General features: G+C 40.6%; 1 protein-coding gene across 1 annotated transcript in view; it reads left to right on the top strand.

The window, feature by feature from the left end:
- The window catches only part of hsd17b12b (hydroxysteroid (17-beta) dehydrogenase 12b), a 132667-nt gene that overhangs the window by 108524 nt on the left and 8794 nt on the right, over positions 1-15349 (top strand). The window lies entirely within an intron of this gene.

The raw sequence follows: 15349 nt of genomic DNA, 5'->3' as shown, positions 1-15349 counted from the left end.
AGTGAGGAGTGGTCCACCCCTCTCGTCGTTTTTTTCATTATTTAGGAATGGCTCAGAGACTGCCGCTTTGCTTGATCAAAATTTTTTCAGAAACTGTGAGGGACATCAAAGTGGACACCATTCGAGAAATTCAGATGGTTTTTGGTGAAAATTTTATGGGCTTCAAAGAGATTACGGAGCGTTACTGTCGCTTTAAGGATGGCCCAGAGCGACTGGTGGTGCGCCGCGCTCCGAAGCCGCCATCGACAGGCTGAGCGACCATTTCATTTCTAAATGGATGTCTGTATGGATCTGTGACCATCGTGTGCAATTTCTCTGGTTATCACAAGAGCTGGACATCAACCATTTTCCGGCAGATTTCACTTTTAACAAGAGATTTTGTCATGGAAAGCCGAGCGGAGGCTTCGCGCGTCACGATGGATTGGCTACTGGAGCGAGACAAAACCACCTCCGTTTTGGTCTCACAGGACAGCTTTGAGATGGCGTTCAGACAGCTGTCGGTGGTTTTTCCATCGAGTGATTATCCGAGAAATTGTGGATGTGCCTGGACATGCCAGAACATGTCCTGTGAGGCTTCATCACGGCATTGCTTTGCGCCATGCGGCACCGCTGCGACGCGCGGAATTCCTCCGCGCGTCTGTCTCAATGTGCCGAAAAAGTCCTGATGTCCACGTCTTTTCACAATTCCTGTGCTAGCCAGATGACATCCCGGATAAAACACAGCGTCCAGTTTGGAAATGAATGGCACATTCCACTGTTGCAGGAGTTTTTGTCATGGAAAGAGGAGCGGAGGCTTCGCGCGTCGCGGCGGTGCTGCATGGCGCAAAGCAATGCCGTGATGAAGCCTCACAGGACATGTTCTGGCATGTCCAGGCACATCCACAATTTCTCGGATAATCACTCGATGGAAAAACCACCGACAGCTGTCTGAACGCCATCTCAAAGCCGTCCTGTGAGACCAAAAGGGAGGTGGTTTTGTCTCGCTCCAGTAGCGAATCCATCGTGATGCGCGAAGCCTCCGCTCGGCTTTCCATGAGAAAATCTCTTGTTAAAAGTGAAATCTGCTGGAAAATGGTTGATGTCCAGCTCTTGTGATAACCAGAGAAATTGCACACGATGGTCACGGATCCATGTAGCCATCCGTTTAGAAATGAAATGGTCGCTCAGCCTGTCGATGGCGGCTTCGGAGCGCGGCGCACCACCAGTCGCTCTGGGCCATCCTTAAAGCGACAGTAACACGCCGTAATCGCTTTGAAGCCCATAAAATTTTCACCAAAAACCATCTGAATTTCTCGAATGGTGTCCACTTTGATGTCCGCATGCGCACAAAGGTTCAAGCTTGGCTGACGCAATCACACGTGATTCAAATCCATATGGTTTTTGAAAAAATAATAAGGTCGGATACTTTTCTAATAGACCTCATACATAATTACAATACCTAAAGACATTATTTCGACAACATTGATTATCTCAGAGACCAGAGGCATTCGAAATCTTATTTAAGGCAAGACATTGCAGATGAATAAAAATAACAAAAGGTTTTCTTGCATTTATGGCGCTTGAATGAACGTATGAATGAATGACGTCATTGGCCAAAAATAAAATAGCTAATATCTTATTAACAGTAACAGCACAAACGAACCTTTTTACAGCACAAACGAAGCACAAATGATTGACACCGTTTTTGTCCATTTTGGAGCCATTTTAAGTGTCACGGGGGGCTGGGTGACCCTTGGTTGACCTATAAAAGAATCATTAATATCTCGAAAACTAAAGCAGCACAAGCAAAACTTTTTGCAGCACAAAACAGCACAAACAATTGACATAGTTTTTGTTTCGATGTGTGTTTGGTGGGGGGCCATCTTCACGGAGGTCTAAAACTTAGCCCTCCACAAAACTGTGAGCATATCCGGGACGTTGGCGAGATGTCAAAGAGAAGACCCTATCCCAGCATGCATTGCGCACCCCAACTGTAATTTGTGGATTTATGTCAGTTTGCATCTCTTACAAAAGCACCTTTTTATTGTCTTATACGGAAGGATCAACTTTTTAAAACTTCATATTGTCTTGCGGTACGTTTGGTGAGTATACATTTCTTTTATTTATTATTTTATTACTTTTTCATACGCCCATTTGATTGAGTGGTGTCGCATTGAAAATCTACTGTCTTTAGCCTCCGGTGTTACCGTTGTGGGGTACGGATGCGGGACCCGCAAAGAATCCAAGTCATTAAAAAGATACAAACCTCTCTCAGTGGCCACGGAGCTCTGCGGCTGCAATTACCATGTGGCGCTGCGGATTTTTCCGCAACAAGTCTGTCCTTGCGGGCGGCCGGCCACTCTGCATCAAAACAGTAAGCGTAGTCTCTGGCCGCACCTCCATTCAGTAGACAGGGAGGTAGTGCCGGAGTTGGCTGCAGCTCTGCACAGCAAACACGGGGGCGGTGTGAGTGGCCCGCTGTGGTGTTTATCGAGCCCGCAGACTCGGTAAGCGCATCGGAGGCAGTGAGAGCAAGGTGTCGGGGAAGAACATCGCTCGCTGTCGATGTTGCCACTGATCTGAGCATACAGAGCTGTATCTCGCATTCATTGCAGCTTACTTTTGGATGTTGAAACCAGGATGTGTATAACAGTAACATTACTAACAGATAAAATCAATTTCAATGCGGGACCAGACTGAAGGCACTCGCTCTCCATCTTCTGCCGCACGTCACTGCAATATCCCGAATGTACCACCAGTTTTTGCAGAGGGCTAAATTTTAGCTGCAAATTTGTCATTTTTAAACTAAGATTTCTCCGCTGAATTACATATTTGGAGCACAAACGATTGACATAGTTTTTGTTTTGATGTGCGTTTGGTGGGGGGCCAACTTCACGGATGCAAATTTTAGCTGTAAATTTGTCATTTTTAAACAAACATTTCTCCATTGAATGAAAGATCTGGGCTTGCAGATTTACTTTACTACATTCAGAAGGATCTTATGTCTAAATATGTCATTTTTTGGTCCAAAGATCTGACTGCATTTATTTCAATGCAGGTCTACTTTAATGCTTTATTGTGTTATCAGTGTATCATTGATACAGTCACCCCTATATGTTTATATTGATGTTGCAGAATAAACCCAATCAATCATAAACAATATTTTATTTACATTTTAATGGTCTGCAGGAGGGCATGCATATGCACATACATGAGCTTTTGAAACGGGTGGAAGTTGGCTTTGACTTTACATGCTGACGTCCACGAGATGTCTTGTAAATCACTCCAGAGGTGTTATCAGGTTACAACGATAGTGTTTTCAGTTTTAGAAGTGTTTATTTATTGCTAGCTTTTATATCATATATGAGACAGAGGTTATATTTAGACAGAAACGAGGCTCAGCTAGCTAGAAGAGCCAGTGACATCACCAGGCTAACGTCCGTCCACAAGATGTCTTGTAAATCACTCCAGAGGCGTTATCAGATGACAAAAACAGCATTTTCCGTTTTAGAAGTGTAATATATGAGAGCTGTTTTATATTTTGCCAGAAACAAAGCGGTTTTGGAGCGCCAGAGAGACCAGTTAGTGACTTCATGGTGCCACTCTACTCTGATTGGCTGTTACCCCCCTCCCCTTGCATGAGTTATAGCATAAAGTAGCACTTTTTAACCTCTTAAAATAGGTCAAAGTTAGCCATCTTTGAATGTGTCCAAGGTCTGTGTCCCAAGAATGTTCCCTGTGAATTTGAAGACCCTGGGAGTAATAAGACTGGACTTATGCTGAGCACAGACAGATGGACGATGGATGCAAAACCTTTGTAAATAAAACCTGTACAATGTTGTAAAAACAGAATGGTTTGCAATAGACATTTTCCCAACTCGGTGACTATTGCTAGGGGAGGTGATTGTCTAATGGTTAAGCGTTGGGCTTGAGACCAGAAGATCCTCGGTTTAAGCTCCAGCCTAACAAGTGCAGTTTTTTTGGCTGGTGGTTTATTCAGTGGAGCAGCATCTTGATCTTTGGCTCTTTTCAGTGCTACACACTTTTCAGCCTGAGGAGTGAGGGGATCATATTTAATTACTGTGTACAAATGTACTCAGTTAAAAACATATAATTTATTAATTTATATAGCACCAAATCACGACTAATCGCCTCAAGGCGCTTCACAAACATCATTAAAAAGCAGAATAAAATGAAATAAGATTAAAACACAATAAAAAAAATTTAAACATAAATAAGTAAAAGAAGTAAAATAGATAAAAGGAATAAAAAAAAAAAAACAATCATATAAAATACTAATGATAAAACAGGGAGAACAAGTGTGTTTTCAGCCTGGATTTAAAAGTCTCCACAGACTCTGTCGTATCTGCGCAGGCCCCACAGAGTACCCCAGCTGGGGTGCGGTGATAGAAAGCTCTGTAACCCGCTGACTTTTTCTTCACCCTGGGGACACACAGTAGTCCTGCACCCTGTGAACGCAGAGCCCTAGCCGGCACATAGGACTCAACCAGGCCGGCCAGATAGGGGGGTGCCAGTCCATGAACAATTTTATAGGCCAATAATAACACTTTAAAATCCGATCTCAAAGAGACTGGAAGCCAGTGAAGGGATGCCAGAACCGGCGTGATATGGTCAAACCTTCTTCTTCGTGTCAGAAATCTGGCAGCAGCATTTTGAAACAGTTGAAGACCCCTGATGCTGGGCTGTGGTAAACCAGAAAACAAAGCATTACAGTAGTCCAATATAGAAGAAACAAAAGCATGAATCAGAGTCTCAGCATCAGCCATAGACAAGATGGGACAAATCTTTACTATATTTCTTAGATGGAAGAAAGCAGTCCTTGTAATGTCCCTAATGTGGAGGTCAAAGAACAACGTAGGATCAAAAATTACCCCAAGGTTCATCACTTTGTCAGTATGATGTCTAACACATGAACCTAGGCTAAGCGCTAGCTGATCAAATTGATACCGATGTCTTGCTGGACCAAGAACCATCATTTCAGTCTTATCAGAGTTCAAAAGTAGAAAGTTGCTAGACATCTAACTTCTCACTGCTGCGAGACAATCCTTTAAAGATTTTATGTGGACAGGATTTCCAGCAGCTGTTGGCATAACAGAGTGTCATCAGCATAGCAATGAAAAGCAACTCCAAAATGCCGCAAAATGTTCCCAAGGGATGCCATATACAGGGAAAAAAGCAGGGGACCCAGAACGGATCCCTGTGGAACCCCAAACTTCATGCCCCTAAAATCAGAGGTAGTGTCATTGCACAAAACACAGTGGGAACAACCAGACAGATAAGACATCAACCACGCAAGAGCAGGTCCAGTAATTCCGAAACAGTTTTCTAGCCTATCAAAGTGACAAAGTTTTTTATTCGGCACACAAAATATTCAAATAGAAAAAAATGAACAATTCCACAAATAAACACAGACAAAACTAGTGAGTCCGAAAGGGTGTGGGCTGAAGCAAAGCTTATTAGCGCCCACCCCTGCTAGTACAAGTCCAACAATTCTAATCAGTCATATTTACATAAATACAAATTCACTACTACATGTCGACACACAGACATACACATCAATATACTATTCACTTATAATTATATTTATATAGTACCAGATCACAAGAAAGTCGAATCAAGGCACTTTACGTCAGTAAGGACTAACCTTACCAACCCCCAGAGCGAGCACTAGGCAACTGTGGTGAGGAAAAACTCCCTATAAGGAAGAAACCTCAAGCAGACCAGGCTCTTGGGGGTGACCCTCTGCTTGGGCTGTGCCATATATACCTATATACATACGTATATACTTTACAAACATAAATATATACATACATATACACAGTCACTTATATACACATACATATACACCTACCCATATCTATATATCTACATATGCATATACATACCCACATATTCAAATATACAATAAGTCCCACTTATAAATTGAACATTCCATATAAATCAAATTATATTTGCTTCTTTATGATACTTAGACATGATGTTCTTTTTGAGTAGTTTCTTAAATCTTACTAAGGTACTACTCATTCTAACCTCTGTTGAACATTTGTTCCATTTCCTCACCCCAACCACAGACACACAAAAACCCTTTACATTTGTTCTTACTGGTGGTTTCATAAAAATTGCACAACCTCTTAAACTATATCTGGATTCCCTCAATCGGAACAGACTCTGGACATGTCTCGGTAAGGCTTGGTTTTTCGCTCGAAATAAAGTTTGAATTGTAATGTAATCGACCAAATCTATGAATTTTAATAAATTTAAAGACACAAATAGAGAATGAGTTGGTTCACGATATTGTTTATTGCAGATGATTCGTATGGCTCATTTTTGCAAAAGGAATATTGGATTGGTATTTGATTTGTAAGTGTTTCCCCATGACTCAACACAATATGTCATATATGGTACCATCAGAGAATGATATAAAGTAAGTAACCCTTCTTGCGGCAGTAGGTCTTTGGCTTTATACAAAATGGCTATAGTTTTTGACAATTTTGATTTCACATAATTTATATGTGGTTTCCAGCTAAGTTATTATCAATTATAACACCTAAAAATTTATTCTCTGTTACTAACTCAATTTCCTTATTGTTTATAGTTAAATTTTTACATTTGGGTGCCTGTTTATTTCTAAATATAATACATTTAGTTTTCCCAAGGTTGAGTAACAACTTATTAGTGTCAAACCAAACCTTAAATTTTTCCAGTTCTTTCTCCACTATGTCCAGAAGCTGTTCAAGATTTTCACCGCTACAGAACACAGTTGTATCATCCGCAAAAAGGATACATCTCAGTGAACTCGACACCCAACTTATATCATTTATATAGATTATAAACAACAAAGGACCCAGCACTGAGCCCTGCGGCACCCCACATGTGACATCCCTGAGTTCAGAATTTGTATTATTGAATTGAACATACTGAAATCTGCCTTGTAAATAACTAGCTATCCATTCATATGCCAGACCTCTGATTCCATATTTCTGCAGTTTAATTAATAGTATTCCATGGTTAATTGTGTCAAACGCTTTCTGTAAATCAAAAAAAAAAACACCTATTGTGTATTGTTTATTGTCAATTGCAGTTGCTATACTTTCCACGAAGTCCATCAAAGCATGTGATGTAGTTCGAGACCTTCTGAATCCATATTGTTCTTCACAAATGATGTTATGCTTCAGTAAATAATCATTTAATCTTTTAGCAAATATTTTTTTCCAAAATTTTGGAAAATTGTGGCAGGAGTGATATAGGTCTACAATTAGAAAATGTGTGTTTGTCACCAGTTTTAAACAGAGGAATTACTTTGGCTATTTTCATTTGAGAAGAAATTTTACCCATACTTAAGTGACATATGCAAATATAATTTAACGGTTTTACTATACAATCAATAACTTTTTTTAATAAAGCCACATCCAAATTATTAAAATCAGTCGATTTCTTACTTTTTGAACCATGAACCAGATCAAGTATTTCCCTTTCATGAGTACCACCAATGAACATTGAAACAGATTTGTTAAACGTTGAATTATTTACCCAGAAGTTATTAGTTGATGAGTCAATTTTACTGGCAAGATTTTTACCCACATTAACGAAGTATTCATTAAAGTGTTCAGCAATAGACTTGTCGTTATCAATCGTGATGTAGTTGTTACTCTGAAAAAATGAAGGATAATCTCTAGTTACTCTATTCTTTTTTACTATTTCATTTAATATGTTCCATGTGTTTTTGATGTTATTTCTATTTTTGACAAGTAACTCATTATAATATATTTTTTTACTGAGTCTCATGATATTGATTAACTTATTCTTATACACTCAACAAAAATATAAACGCAACACTTTTGGTTTTGCTCCCATTTTGTATGGGATGAACTCAAAGATCTAAAACTTTTTCCACATACACAATATCACCATTTCCCTCAAATATTGTTCACAAACCAGTCTAAATCTGTGATAGTGAGCACTTCTCCTTTGCTGAGATAATCCGTCCCACCTCACAGGTGTGCCATATCAAGATGCTGATTAGACACCATGATTAGTGCACAGGTGTGCCTTAGACTGCCCACAATAAAAGGCCACTCTGAAAGGTGCAGTTTTATCACACAGCACAATGCCACAGATGTTGCAAGATTTGAGGGAGCGTGCAATTGGCATGCTGACAGCAGGAATGTCAACCAGAGCTGTTGCTCGTGTATTGAATGTTCATTTCTCTACCATAAGCCGTCTCCAAAGGGGTTTCAGAGAATTTTGCAGTACATCCAACCAGCCTCACAACCGCAGACCACGTGTAACCACACCAGCCCAGCACCTCCACATCCAGCATGTCCACCTCCAAGATCGTCTGAGACCAGCCACTCGGACAGCTGCTGAAACAATCGGTTTGCATAACCAAAGAATTTCTGCACAAACTGTCAGAAACCGTCTCAGGGAAGCTCATCTGCATGCTCGTCGTCCTCATCGGGGTCTCGACCTGACTCCAGTTCGTCGTCGTAACCGACTTGAGTTTGCAAATGCTCACGTTCGCTGGCATTTGGTAAATTTGGTAAGATTGTAATTCACGTCGGCAGTAATGACACTCGGTTACGCCAATCGGAGGTCACTAAAATTAACATTAAATCGGTGTGTAACTTTGCAAAAACAATGTCGGACTCTGTTGTTTTCTCTGGGCCCCTCCCCAATCAGACCGGGAGTGACATGTTTAGCCGCATGTTCTCCTTGAATTGCTGGCTGTCTGAGTGGTGTCCAAAAAATGAGGTGGGCTTCATTGATAATTGGCAAAGCTTCTGGGGAAAACCTGGTCTTGTTAGGAGAGACGGCATCCATCCCACTTTAGATGGAGCAGCTCTCATTTCTAGAAATCTGGCCAATTTTCTTGGATCCTCCAAACTGTGACTGTCCAGCGTTGGGACCAGGAGGCAGAGCTGTGGTCTTATACACCTCTCTGCAGCTTCTCTCCCCCTGCCATCCCCTCATTACCCCATCCCCGTAGAGACGGTGCCTGCTCCCAGACCACCAATAACCAGCAAAAATCTATTTAAGCATAAAAATTCAAAAAGAAAAAATAATATAGCACCTTCAATTGCACCACAGACTAAAACAGTTAAATGTGGTCTATTAAACATTAGGTCTCTCTCTTCTAAGTCCCTGTTGGTAAATGATATAATAATTGATCAACGTATTGATTTATTCTGCCTAACAGAAACCTGGTTACAGCAGGATGAATATGTTAGTTTAAATGAGTCAACACCCCCGAGTCACACTAACTGTCAGAATGCTCGTAGCACGGGCCGTGGCGGAGGATTAGCAGCAATCTTCCATTCCAGCTTATTAATTAATCAAAAACCTAGACAGAGCTTTAATTCATTTGAAAGCTTGTCTCTTAGTCTTGTCCATCCAAATTGGAAGTCCCAAAAAACCAGTTTTATTTGTTATTATCTATCGTCCACCTGGTCGTTACTGTGAGTTTCTCTGTGAATTTTCAGACCTTTTGTCTGACTTAGTGCTTAGCTCAGATAAGATAATTATAGTGGGCGATTTTAACATCCACACAGATGCTGAGAATGACAGCCTCAACACTGCATTTAATCTATTATTAGACTCTATCGGCTTTGCTCAAAAAGTAAATGAGTCCACCCACCACTTTAATCATATCTTAGATCTTGTTCTGACTTATGGTATGGAAATAGAAGACTTAACAGTATTCCCTGAAAACTCCCTTCTGTCTGATCATTTTTAATAACATTTACATTTACCCTGATGGACTACCCTGCAGTGGGGAATAAGTTTCATTACACTAGAAGTCTTTCAGAAAGCGCTGTAACTAGGTTTAAGGATATGATTCCTTCTTTATGTTCTCTAATGTCATATACCAACACAGAGCAGAGTAGCTACCTAAACTCTGTAAGGGAGTTAGAGTATCTCGTCAATAGTTTTACATCCTCTTTGAAGACAACTTTGGATGCTGTAGCTCCTCTGAAAAAGAGAGCTTTAAATCAGAAGTGTCTGACTCCGTGGTATAACTCACAAACTCGTAGCTTAAAGCAGATAACCCGTAAGTTGGAGAGGAAATGGCGTCTCACTAATTTAGAAGATCTTCACTTAGCCTGGAAAAAGAGTTTGTTGCTCTATAAAAAAGCCCTCCGTAAAGCTAGGACATCTTTCTACTCATCACTAATTGAAGAAAATAAGAATAACCTCAGGTTTCTTTTCAGCACTGTAGCCAGGCTGACAAAGAGTCAGAGCTCTATTGAGCTGAGTATTCCATTAACTTTAACTAGTAATGACTTCATGACTTTCTTTGCTAACAAAATTTTGACTATTAGAGAAAAAATTACTCATAACCATCCCAAAGATGTATCGTTATCTTTGGCTGCTTTCAGTGATGCCGGTATTTGGTTAGACTCTTTCTCTCCGATTGTTCTGTCTGAGTTATTTTCATTAGTTACTTCATCCAAACCATCAACATGTTTATTAGACCCCATTCCTGCCAGGCTGCTCAAGGAAGTCCTACCATTATTTAATGCTTCAATCTTAAATATGATCAATCTATCTTTGTTAGTTGGTTATGTACCACAGGCCTTTAAGGTGGCAGTAATTAAACCATTACTTAAAAAGCCATCACTTGACCCAGCTATCTTAGCTAATTATAGGCCAATCTCCAACCTTCCTTTTCTCTCAAAGATTCTTGAGAGGGTAGTTGTAAAACAGCTAACTGATCACCTGCAGAGGAATGGTCTATTTGAAGAGTTTCAGTCAGGTTTTAGAATTCATCATAGTACAGAAACAGCATTAGTGAAGGTTACAAATGATCTTCTTATGGCTTCGGACAGTGGACTTATCTCTGTGCTTCTTCTGTTGGACCTCAGTGCTGCTTTTGATACTGTTGACCATAAAATTTTATTACAGAGATTAGAGCATGTCATGGGTATTAAAGGCACTGCGCTGCGGTGGTTTGAATCATATTTGTCTAATAGATTACAGTTTGTTCATGTAAATGGGGAATCTTCTTCACAGACTAAAGTTAATTATGGAGTTCCACAAGGTTCTGTGCTAGGACCAATTTTATTCACTTTATACATGCTTCCCTTAGGCAGTATTATTAGACGGTATTGCTTAAATTTTCATTGTTACGCAGATGATACCCAGCTTTATCTATCCATGAAGCCAGAGGATACACACCAATTAGCTAAACTGCAGGATTGTCTTACAGACATAAAGACATGGATGACCTCTAATTTCCTGCTTTTAAACTCAGATAAAACTGAAGTTATTGTACTTGGCCCCACAAATCTTAGAAGCATGGTGTCTAACCAGATCGTTACTCTGGATGGCATTTCCCTGATCTCTAGTAATACTGTGAGAAATCTTGGAGTCATTTTTGATCAGGATATGTCATTCAAAGCGCATATTAAACAAATATGTAGGACTGCCTTTTTGCATTTACGCAATATCTCTAAAATCAGAAAGGTCTTGTCTCAGAGTGATGCTGAAAAACTAATTCATGCATTTATTTCCTCTAGGCTGGACTATTGTAATTCATTATTATCAGGTTGTCCTAAAAGTTCCCTAAAAAGCCTTCAGTTGGTTCAGAATGCTGCAGCTAGAGTACTGACGGGGACTAGCAGGAGAGAGCATATCTTACCCGTGTTGGCCTCTCTTCATTGGCTTCCTGTTAATTCTAGAATAGAATTTAAAATTCTTCTTCTTACTTATAAGGTTTTGAATAATCAGGTCCCATCTTATCTTAGGGACCTCGTAGTACCATATTACCCCATTAGAGCGCTTCGCTCTCAGACTGCGGGCTTACTTGTAGTTCCTAGGGTTTGTAAGAGTAGAATGGGAGGCAGAGCCTTCAGCTTTCAGGCTCCTCTCCTGTGGAACCAGCTCCCAATTCAGATCAGGGAGACAGATACCCTCTCTACTTTTAAGATTAGGCTTAAAACTTTCCTTTTCGCTAAGGCTTATAGTTAGGGCTGGATCAGGGTGACCCTGGACCATCCCTTGGTTATGCTGCTTTAGACGTAGATTGTGGGGGGGTTCCCATGATGCACTGTTTCTTTCTCTTTTTGCTCCGTATGCATCACTCTGCATTTAATCATTAGTGATCGATCTCTGCCCCCCTTCACGGCATGTCTTTTTCCTGGTTTTTTCCCTCAGCCCCAACCAGTCTCAGCAGAAGACTGCCCCTCCCTGAGCCTGGTTCTGCTGGAGGTTTCTTCCTGTTAAAAGGGAGTTTTTCCTTCCCACTGTGGCCAAGTGCTTGCTCATAGGGGGTCGTTTTGACCGTTGGGGTTTTTCATAATTATTGTATGGCCTTGCCTTACAATATGGAGCGCCTTGGGGCAACTGTTTGTTGTGATTTGGCGCTATATAAGAAAAAAGTTGATTGATTGATTGATTTGGCACGTTGGAGAGGTGTTCTCTTCATGGATGAATACCGGTTCACACTGTTCAAGCAGATGGCAGACAGCGTGTGTGGCGTCGTGTGGGTGAGCGGTTTTCTGATGTCAATGTTGTGGATCGAGTGGCCCATGGTGGCGGTGGGGTTATGGTATGGGCAGGCGTCTGTTATGGACGAAGAACACAGGTGCATTTTATTGATGGCATTTTGAATGCACAGAGATACCGTGACGAGATCCTGAGGCCCACTGTTGTGCCATACATCCAAGAACATCACCTCATGTTGCAGCAGGCTAATGCACGGCCCCATGTTGCAAGGATCTGTACACAATTCTTGGAAGCTGAAAATGTCCCAGTTCTTGCATGGCCGGCATACTCACCGGACATGTCACCCATTGAGCATGTTTGGGATGCTCTGGACCAGCGTATATGACAGCGTGTACCAGTTCCTGCCAATATCCAGCAACTTCGCACAGCCATTGAAGAGGAGTGGACCAACATTCCACAGGCCACAATTGACAACCTGATCAACTCTATGCGAAGGAGATGTGTTGCACTGCATGAGGCAAATGGTGGTCACACCAGATACTGACTGGTATCCCCCCCCAATAAAACAAAACTGCACCTTTCAGAGTGGCCTTTTATTGTGGACAGGCTAAGGCACACCTGTGCACTAATCATGGTGTCTAATCAGCATCTTGGTATGGCACACCTGTGAGGTGGGATGGATTATCTCAGCAAAGGAGAAGTGCTCACTATCACAGATTTAGACTGGTTTGTGAACAATATTTGAGGGAAATGGTGATATTGTGTATGTGGAAAAAGTTTTAGATCTTTGAGTTCATCTCATACAAAATGGGAGCAAAACCAAAAGTGTTGCGTTTATATTTTTGTTGCGTGTATGTTTTATACTTACTTTCAGCTTCCTTAGTTCGTAGTTTTATGAAATGTTTATATAGTACGTTTTTCTTTTTACATGCCCTCTGAAGCCCCTTAGTTATCCATGGTTTGTTGCTATATTGATTTCTATATATTTTGTCAACAAATGGACAGTGTTTATTATACAAACTGGAAAAAATGGAAATGAAAGCATCATATGACCTGTCAACATCATCAACAAAAACATCTGACCAATTCTGACTTGATAAATCCTCCCTTAAATTATCAATTGTTTCAGGTGTTACTTTTCTACTCATGAATTTGATATTGCTTCGATACATACAACAACCCTCCAATGCAAAGACTGAGAAAACTGGCAAGTGATCACTGATATCACTGACCAGTAGTCCCCCACTAAGATTACCGGATATAACGTTAGTTAAAATATTGTCAATGAGAGTTGTTGTATCCATAGTTATTCTGCTAGGATGAATGATGGTTGGAAACAGTCCTAAACAGTACAAGGTGTTTATAAATGAGGTAATTTGTGGATGATTGTGAGGGTTTAAAAAATCTATATTGAAATCTCCACAGACAAATAAATGCTTATTTCTGTTGATTTTGTTGTACATTCCTAAGATAATGTCTTCAAAGGTGTCAATATTTGTCCCAGGAGCTCTGTAAATGCAACTAACAACTATGTTTTTGGAGTTTATAGATGTAATTTCTATGGTAACACATTCCATGATGATGTCCACTGTAAATGACATGTTTTTAATGAGTTTACAGTTATAATCTGACCTTACAAACAATGCAGCGCCTCCGCCCCTTCTCGTCTGCCTATTAACCAGGAACAATTCATAACCATCAAGATATACCAGATCTTTATTATCCTCATTTAACCATGTTTCTGAAATTGCAATAACTGAAAAACATTTTTTGGATGTTTTCAAACAATCATTAATAGTGGACAGATTACGAGAAAGACTTCTGCTGTTGAAATGTATAATTGAAAAATCTTCATAATTGATTTTATAATTTTTGAATTGTTCTTCTGTAAAACATTTGCACTGTCTCACAATATTCTCACTGAAAAAGGTATCAGGATCATTTTCAGATTCGAAGGGGTGGTTAGCAGAGTTATTATAATTAAATGTATCTAGACAGAGCTCCTGGGCAGAAATAAACAAATCATTATCCTTAGTCATTATGTCTCTCTTGTCTCCGGGTGTAGATGATGTGGATGAGTGGGTTGCTCCAGTCTGCATCATGGTGCTGTGATGTGTTTGAGTCCTCATACCTATTGTTCATATTTGTCCAGCTCCTCGATGTTCCTTATTGCCATAACCTTTGCTTGTTCTGGTGATCCGTTCAGTTTGATGAATATTTTACAGTTTGAAGTCCATGTGTGCTGGATTTTTCCCTGTTTCTTTAAGAAGCGTACTTTCCTGGCGATGTCGGCATTCCGTTTGATGAGATGTTCATTGATCAATCAATCAATCAATCAATTTTTTATATAGCGCCAAATCACAACAAACAGTTGCCCCAAGGCGCTTTATATTGTAAGGCAAGGCCATACAATAATTATGTAAAACCCCAACGGTCAAAACGACCCCCTGTGAGCAAGCACTTGGCTACAGTGGGAAGGAAAAACTCCCTTTTAACAGGAAGAAACCTCCAGCAGAACCAGGCTCAGGGAGGGGCAGTCTTCTGCTGGGACTGGTTGGGGCTGAGGGAGAGAACCAGGAAAAAGACATGCTGTGGAGGGGAGCAGAGATTGATCACTAATGATTAAATGCAGAGTGGTGCATACAGAGCAAAAAGAGAAAGAAACAATGCATCATGGGAACCCCCCAGCAGTCTACGTCTATAGCAGCATAACTAAGGGATGGTTCAGGGTCACCTGATCCAGCCCTAACTATAAGCTTTAGCAAAAAGGAAAGTTTTAAGCCTAATCTTAAAAGTAGAGAGGGTGTCTGTCTCCCTGATCTGAATTGGGAGCTGGTTCCACAGGAGAGGAGCCTGAAAGCTGAAGGCTCTGCCTCCCATTCTACTCTTACAAACCCTAGGAACT

The sequence above is a fragment of the Thalassophryne amazonica genome, chromosome 2 (assembly GCF_902500255.1).
Source record: "Thalassophryne amazonica chromosome 2, fThaAma1.1, whole genome shotgun sequence".
In the NCBI taxonomy this organism is placed as follows: Eukaryota; Metazoa; Chordata; class Actinopteri; order Batrachoidiformes; family Batrachoididae; genus Thalassophryne; species Thalassophryne amazonica.
Note: the sequence above shows the minus strand (reverse complement) of the source record. Positions and strands in the feature narration are given on the sequence as shown.